The sequence below is a fragment of the Neopsephotus bourkii genome, unplaced genomic scaffold (assembly GCF_033783945.1).
Source record: "Neopsephotus bourkii isolate Nb327-2 ecotype Australia unplaced genomic scaffold, CSIRO-AGI_Nbou_v1 NB_838, whole genome shotgun sequence".
Taxonomy (NCBI): Eukaryota; Metazoa; Chordata; class Aves; order Psittaciformes; family Psittacidae; genus Neopsephotus; species Neopsephotus bourkii.
In genome coordinates this window covers 2369638-2378459 of record NW_026901334.1, presented here as the reverse complement: position 1 = coordinate 2378459, position 8822 = coordinate 2369638, and positions in this window count along the sequence as shown.

Genomic DNA, 8822 nt, shown 5'->3' with positions numbered 1-8822 from the left:
GGAGCACAAATGTCATCTCCTCCTGTCGTGGTGTCCCTGTCCCCACAGCTTGGAGGGGAAGAGCACAGAAGAGGCAGGGCCTTGGGGCTGGGTCTATCCCATGCAATGCTCCGGGGACAGCCTATGCCTTTGGAGGTGCTGTTTGGCACGAGCTGGAAGCATCTTGACAAGTTTTAGTGCTTTCTGGGGCGTTTTCACACAGACTCAGCAAAATGATTAAAAACTAAAAAAAAAAAAAATAAGCGAGAGAGAAATAAAAAAATCACAGCTGCTCTGGCACACGCTCAAAATCCCAGTTTTGGGCTGAAATGTGCCAAGGGAGAAAACTATCTATCCAATAAACAGGGAGGTAAATCCCCTTTTGCCCCCAGTTTCCCTCCCATTGAGAACTGTGGGAGCTCCCCTGCTGAGCCCAGGGGCCAGGGTCTCTCCCTGCCTGCCCAGGGCCCTGGCAGCCCCAGTGCTGCCGGACACGCTGGTCCCCTGCCAGCTCCGATGCAGCACTCCTGCACTGCCAGCTCTGGTGACAGCCAGTGGTTTCCACCCCCCTTCCTAAGGATGCAGCAGTGGGAGCCATGTGATGAATACAGGCTCTCGGTGGCCATTGATTTTGGCTAATGGAAACCTCGATTAACTCCTAGAAGGAGCCAGTGGATGGCTCATGAGCCACATGGTGGATGCAGAAGGAGCCAGTGTTTGACCCTGTGGAAATCGGGTAGCCGGGAGCTCCCTGAGCATCCTTTCACACTGGACTGATGTTGTGAGTGCTCAGGGATGCCAGGGTCCTTGCTTGGAGAGTACCATCCCCAGGGCAGGGCTGGAGGGCAGCTTAGACCCCCCTCACTCCCAAATGCCCCTGCACCAGAGCCAGGCAAAGCGGAGGGACTGGGGACAGCATGGTCCCTGGGATTCACCCCCCCAGGGTGGAACTGGGCCCTTGCCTGGGACATGCCATGGTGATTCTTCCCTGGGTACCTGATGGATCCCGAGGCACATAGAGGGGATTAGTCCTTTCCCCCTTTCCCCCCACGATATGCTGGTTGGAGGCTTTGCAGAGACCCAAATCTGAGTGGAGAGTGACTGCATGACCTATGGTAGCGATGCCTCAGGGACATCACCCCACATTGCCCTCTCCTTAGGCTGGAAAGGCAGGAGAAACCCTGCTCCATCGCAGCTTCCCAGCCTGGAGCAACCCTCTCCCCATGTTGGGACCCCACACTCCCATGGACCTGCTCTGGCCAGGTCCCCTCTCAGCAACCCAAGCCGTAGCCTCCCCATGTCCCTTGGGGATGGCTTCAGCACACAGATGGAGGGCCGTGACCCATTGCCCCTGCTGCTGGGCTTTGGGGAGCACAGGACAGGGTCACTGCCGCAGCACAAGCAGCGTGAGACCTGCTCCGCATGGAGCCAGTGATGTTCCCCCTACAAAGCCCATTTCCTCCTGCTCACTCTGCCCTGACCCCGATGTTCCTGTGTCTGCACCTTTGATGTGCTTCAGAGCATGAACCCCTGAGGGAAGACATCTCACCTTGTATTAACCTACAAAGCACTGGACCCACGTACCTGCCCTGCAAGCACAGCCTGAGCTGATGACTAATCCTAGTTACTTTTAATAACTATTTGGTAACTACAATGAAAGTTCCTTTGGCCACATACCTGCTGTTCTGAGCTGTCCCCCGCAGAAACACCATCGAGCAAAAGCTTTTCATCAGAGCACGAAGGAGAGGGACCTTTTTCCCTGTCTGACTGCCAGGACTCCGAGTGACAGCAGAGAGGAGGTGGGAGCTGGACCTGGGCTCCTCATCCCCCCCTTGTTCCCAGCTGCCTTTAGCAAGCCCTAAGAGCCCTTCTGCCATGTGTGGGTCAAAGTGTCCCTTCTGGCACTGAAGTCGGCCCAAGGTGAACAAACTCCCATAGAAGGAGAACTCCCTCTAATTCCTTTTTGAAGGTTGGGGGCTCGGTTTTGCAGAGCCACTGAATACCAGCACCAATTGGCTTCAAGAGGAGCTTTGCGTGCTCAACAGCCCTCAAAACCAGCACACACATTTCCCTACCTGAGGAAGGATGAGGCAAATTATCTCTGTTTTCCCCACACGATGCTCATGGAGGAGCTCAGCCCACCCTGGGTCCCCTTTGCAAGGCCCCCACCTCTGCTCTGCTGTGCACAGCACCCATGTCCCAACTCCTGCCTGTGTTCTCAGAGCTGATCCCTGCCTGGCACAGGGTGCTCTGGGCTCACCTTTGGGTGCTGCTCACCCCCAGCACTTGGCTCGTGGCTCCACTGCAGCCGGCAGCAGGGTGCGGAGCTGCCTCACTGATGATCTGATGGTGATTTATTCCCCTCCCACTGCCCAGCTCACTGTCTCATCCCGGCACTGCCAGGTTTCTGTTTGCCCTCCTAATCCAGGGAGGTGCTCCAGGTACCAGGATGCGTTAACAGAGGAATTGCTCCCAGCAGATGCGCCCTGCTTCCTCCTTCCCACTGAGATCCTCAGCTCCAGAGTGGGGTTTGCTGCTGCTGCTGCCCAGCCTGGCAGGACTGCAGAGCCATCAGTGGTCCCAAGGGTCCCCAGCCACTGGCAGGGCAGGGAGCAGCCTGGTGTGGTGAGACTGGTGCAGTGACACTGTGGGGTTGGGGGGTACCTGGCATGGGGGTCCCATTCATCCCTAATGAACAACCTTGTGCTGGGATCCCTGCTTGACCCCAAAGCAGTGGAGAGCAGGAAATGTCAGGCTCTAAATCTAGCTCTGAGGGCAGGTGCCCAAAGCAGCAGCGCATCCATGGGCTGCCTGTAGCTCAGGGTGTTTGGGGAGGTGGTGGCTGGGCTGTGGGGAGGGGGCTGGCAGTGAGCTGGGCACAGACACTGCAAATGCTTCCCCCAACCACCCGGCTCCGCCAACAAACCCAAACCACACGTTTCTATAGCACCTGGGCCCTCAGGGGTGCCCCAAGGGCTGGGCACACACGGGAGTCAGCAGCGCAGTCACTGCACCAGAGTGAACATCCCTTCCCAAAGGCTCTGTAACGCAGGGAGCTGTGTGTGCTGGCCGCTTGGAGGTGGCCGATGCCATCCGTGCTCAAGGAGCAGCTGCCCATGCAGTGACTTCCTTCCCTTTCCTTGTCCTGGTTCACCTCCTCTCCCCTTTGTGCGGCAGCTGGAAGGCTCCGAGGTCTCCCCTCCATCCCTGGGCAAGTGCAGGGGTTCACGCCAGCGCCGTGCCCAGCAGCATCCCAGTGCTCCCCGCTGCCGGAGAGCTGGGGGCGGCTGCTCGCTGCCTCCTCCCCTCTCCCTGCGAGGAAATCGCTCCCGGTGAAATTCAGCCCACGTTTCCCTTCACTCGGCTGCATCGTGCGAAACGTGCTCCCCACCCCCGGCCCCTCACCCTCCCTCCGTGCGTGCCTCCTGCCTGCCTCCTGTATCTCAGCCTGGCATCGAGTCCCTGCCGGCATCTCCGAGCTCATTTCCAAACATCATTAGGGCTGCTTTGCAGGCGAGCAGGAGTCCAGGCACTGCGGATGGCAAACATGGCATTTGCACTTGCTAGATGGAAGCATCCCTGGTGCCTTCTCTGTCCCGTGCCCCTGACGTGCGTCTTCATCCCTAATGCCAATAAACCAGGTTCTTCTCTCCTTAATTCATCACCTCAAGCCCTGGCTGCTCCTGCTTACAGCTCTGGGAGCTGCTGGTTCCCATTTGGAAATGGAAGAGCAGCAATCTTGTCCCCAGCCAATCCAAACAGAATTGCATGAGTGGAGCACATAGCACGGTGGCAATAACCCCCCAAAAGTCATAGAATCACAGAATCAGCTGGGTTAGAAAAGACCTTTCAGATCATCAAGTCTTTTCATCAGGGACTGTAGTGATAATAGGTTCAAACTTAAACAGGGAAAGTTCAGGTTAGATACAAGGAAGAAGTTCTTTACTGTGAGGGTGCTGATACGCTGGCACAGGGTGCCCAGACAAGAGGTGAATTCTCCATCTCTGGAAGTGGATGGAGTCAGGCTAGACAGAGCCTCGGGCAGCATGGTCTAGTGTGAGGTGTCCCTGCCTACGCCAGGGTTGGACCTGGATGATCTTAAGGTCCTTTCCAACCCAAACCATTCTGTGAGTCTATGATTCTATAACCATTCCCAGCAGTGCCAAGGCCACCACTGCCCCATGGCACTGGGGCCTCGTCTCCACGCTGTGTGAACACTTGCAGGGCCGGTGCCTGCAGCCCTGCCCTGGGCAGCCTGTTCCAATGCCTGAGCACCCTCTGGGGCAGGAATTGTTCCTCAGCTCCATCTAAACCTGCCCTGGTGCAGGGACACAGCCCCTCCACCACCAGGCTTTTCCTCTTGCTTTAAGGAATTAACCCATAGCACCGGTCACACAGAGGAGATCACCTGCACCCGGTTTGGGCTCGGTGCCCTCCTCCCTCCCCACTGGCAGCTGCCTGGCCCCTCTCCTGCTCTGCTGTGTCCAGCGGTGACAAATCAATCCTCCGGCCCTTTTCTTCTTGGAGACAGTCAAGGTTTTCTTCACGCTGCTCTGCTCAGCTGGATGTGCCCTTTTCAGTCCCTTTCATAGGTCAGGGTCATGCTAATCCTCAGTGATGTTCTCCATCTTCCCTGTCCTCACATGTACCATGTCCAGAATATGAACTCAGTGAAGAAACTCCCCCAGGCCCTGTCTTTTACTGCTCTGCTGAGTCCAGCACATGGGGTCTTGCTTTTTTTGGCTGCTTACTTTTGCTCTATGTCTTCTGAGTGGGATGGGAGCTGCTATGTTGAAAGAGAAGACAAATTATGCTGATATACAGTGATGGTAGAGCTGATTCATAAGAGGGGTGGATCTACAAGGTTTAATTTGGGAGGGAAGATAGCTGATGAATTCTCTAGTAAGAATAATAATAATTCTAATAAAACTTGGGTAACTAACTTTTCTTTGACAAGCACATTACCTACCAGAGCTGAATGCTGTTGACCTGTCCATCCAAGCACTTGGTTTCTGCAGGACAGAGAAATGTCACGGTTAGGAAACAGGATTTAAAGAGGAAATGATTTAATAAAAAATGGCTTAAAATTTCATAGAATCAGACTGGTTTGTGTTGGAAGGCACCTTAAAGCTCATCAAATCCCAGCCCCCTGACGCGTCTGCCCAGAGAAGCTGTGGCTGCCCCATCCCTGGCAGTGCTCAAGGCCAGGTTGGACACAGGGGCTTGGAGCAAGCTGCTCCAGTGGAAGGGGTCCCTGCCTGTGGCAGGGGTTGGAGCTGGAGGAGCTTGAAGGTCCCTTCCAACCCAAACCATTCCATATTAGTGACAACCTGATCCTTTGCTCAGAAAGACCCAGATGTAAAGATGCTGGTGCTGTGTATCAGGGGCTGCTGCATCCCCCCAGCAGGATACGAAGGGATGTGCTTTGCAGGGAGAAGAACCTCTGTTCGGATCCCACGAGTCTGGGGGCACATCCACGTTGGCCAGTGGCTGGTGACACTGAGCCAAGCTGTCCCTGCTTTGCCTCAGCAGCTTTCCATGGGCAGCACCACCTCACTCAGCACCATCCCTTCCCATAATGAATCTCACAGAGGCTTCATCCAGTCAAGCCCTTGCATTTTGCTGAAAGCCCCCAAATGCATCTCATCAGTGCAAATGAGAGAAGGAGGGCTGGATGAAGCAGCATCAGAGGTGCATTACAGCTTAAGCAAACACCCAAGGAAGTGTTGTCTCATTGCTCTCCCCATATGACAAAAACTACCGAAGCTTTATTAAACTTTAGGAGTAACAATAATCCATCACACCACTGCTATCGTTAATCCTTGGTAATTGTTTCTATAATTAAAAGCCGCATTGTCTCTTGTCTCTCTAATATGATTTATCAGATCAGGAGCACTCCTGCATGAATGATGCATGGCTGGTGGGAGGGCATCTGCCTCGGGGCTGTTTCATCTAAGAGAAACTCTTGGTGCCTGCCTTCAGTGTCTGCTGTTCCCTCACTGTCCCCATCCCTCATGTGCACTTCAAGCTGTTCAACCCTGGGATGAAATCCCCATCCTTGGGAGACCTCTTTGCTGCCTGGACATCAGGAACCAGGTTGTTTTGATCCTTTGTGGCTCTGATCGGCAAGTGAGCTACAGCCAAGAACAAAACTAGCTCATGAGCGAGACCAACAAAAGAGAAGCCACCTACTTCCCTGGAGCAGCAGGAGGGCTGGGTTTGGTGTCAGCAGATCAGGCTCCTGCGTCTGATATGAGCTGCATTGCAAACTTAAAACAAGGTGGGAAGACCTGGTCTTTGCTGGTGATGAACTAGGTGGTCTTCAGAGTCCCCTTTTCTGTTACAGACCCTGGAGCTGATGAGGGGACTGGCTGGAACACGCGGTAGAAGATGCAATCCAGGGTTATACAGAGCTGTTCTGGGCATCAGATTACCTTGCCTGCAAGCTCCTCCTGGGAAAGCATTTTGGTGATAAAGCCAGTTGTTGCTAAAGTGTCTGGAGGAGCCATTGAGGTCCAGGCAGTCCCTCCTCCATGCTCTGCAAGAGCATCACCCAGGGGCAGGTGCCTGCAGCCCCTGGTAGCAGCAAGTGGGACACAGCAGCCAGGGTGAGACAAACAGAGCAGGAAGTCCACTGGGACCACATCAAGAGGACAAGTCACTCACTGCGGGCACAGAAGCACCCATAGGTACTGATGAGGCCCCTGAGGGCATAAGGGAGGTCAGAGCAAGGATGCAATAGGTGTTGGTCTACACTCCAGCCTTGCTGGTACCCAGAACTGAGGCTCCGAGTGCCCCTTCCCGTGCAGACTGATCCAGGGCACTCTGCAAAAGAAACTCAATGCAATCCTTGGGTCCCCTCTGAACCCATACCCAGAGCCACCTCTAGAGCACAGGCACCAGCTCGCTGGCAGACCTCACCCTTCCTTACCTCCATGGGGTTGGGGTGGGAGCAGTCCTTGGCTCTCACCCTTCCCTGTCACCTCCCGTTTCCCTAAGCCAGTATCTGGCAGCATCTTCAATGAAATACAAATAAATACAGCGAGGTTTGGGGAGTGCACGGATGAAGCTAATTGGACCTGAAAATTACTCTCCTTTCTTGTGTGAGTCACACACCTAATGTATGTGCATATTAATGCCCGCAGCACGCTCTCCTTCCCAGCTTTGTTTTCAGGAGCTTTCACTGGGGATTTAGCTCCAAAGACTCACAGGAAGGCTGCTGCAGGAGAGGTGCAGCTCATTTCCAGCTCAGCTGAACACAGCCATTAGCAGGGGGAGGCCTGGCCTGCTGGATCTCATGATTTTTCCACCATTTTACTCCCAGTGGGACATGCAATAAGGATCCAGGCCTCAGCTCTCCATCTCCTAGCTGGTTGCCAGCCCAACTGTGGCATCTGGTAAAGCACCAGTTTCTCCACCCCACCCAACTGTGACCAGCAGCTTGGCTCCGGCTCAAGGGACAGCAATAAAGGCAGCAGCACAAAAATTGGCTCAAGGCCCTTGGAAAACTTCACCATTCAGACTGCAAATGAGCCAAAACTATCTGTCCTGGGAATGGTGCACTTCCTTGGTGCTGGCCAGGAGCGCTCTGTCACCGGGGTGATGATAACTGCTCCCAGTTACACACTTGGATGCAGCCCCCCTCACAACATGGGGTCTGAGTGCCCAGCTCAGGGCTTCAACGTTGCTTAGCTGGTCTGAGGCATCTTTGGATTCAGATAAACCATCAAGCAGAGGCCAGCCCTGATGAAAAGCCCTTTACTGACAACTACAAACCCCCAGAGGTCAACTCCATGCAGCCTGGCTGGGTTTGACTGTGCACATCCCTAGGCAAAGCAGAGCACATCACCAGCCCTGCCTCCAACTGCCTGTGTGCCCTTGGGAACCACACCATGTCCTCAGAGAAGTCACAGATTAATTCCCCAGTCACTGAGGACCAGGCTGGACCTAAAGGTCTAAAAGGTCTTTTCCAACCTACTTGATTCAATGCTAAGCATGTATGGGGAGAGCTGCTTGTCTCATGGCCATGCAGATGTGCAGCACCAACAGCAGCTGTAAAACCCACTGGGTTTAGGGCAGCTACAGCACTTCCACCCTGGCTGCCTGCATCGCAGAGGAGAGCCAGATCCTCAGCACAGGCCATTGGCACTACCTGGAGCTTGTACAGAGAGTTCCCCACAGGGACACATCAGAAACCTTCCCTCATTCCTGCATAAAGATAAAGCCAGGATTATTGCTGGGAGCTGCTTGCAGGGAGGAGTCTCACATGGATGACAGCACCAAGCAGTCATCTGCCTGCACATCTGAGGGCTTGCATCTGCTGTGACACAGTGGGAGGCTGAGCAGGATGGGCAGGAGCACCCCAAATTCCCCCTCTGCCTGTGAGGAAGGAGGCTGCAGGTCATGAGTGCTCCTGATGCTTTGTGGGATCTGCTTGCCTCTCCCGTTGCAAGGGATACTGGTTTTGCTCGACAGAGGTGGGACCACACCAGGCCCGGCACCGCAGCCCAGCATCTCCAGGGGTTCACAAGCTCATGCTTTGCTATTCACAGAGTGGGGTGGCTTAGAGGAGTTGCTGCTGGGCTGGAAAAGGCAGGGGATTAAGTTGAGGTGGTGCTCAGTGCCTGCTCCTCGCTATTGCACTTGTGCGAACAACCAGTTCTAGAGGATGAGGAGACTGAACAGGAAAGAGAAGCCCGATGAGAACAGCTCAGATTCATATATTACTGAGAGGAAAAATATTTGTAACACAAATTACAACCGATAAAGAGGATTTTGCTGGAAATAGACATTTTGGGTCTGTGGCAGTTGTGTGCCTCTGTATGAATGCCTCCTGTCATCTG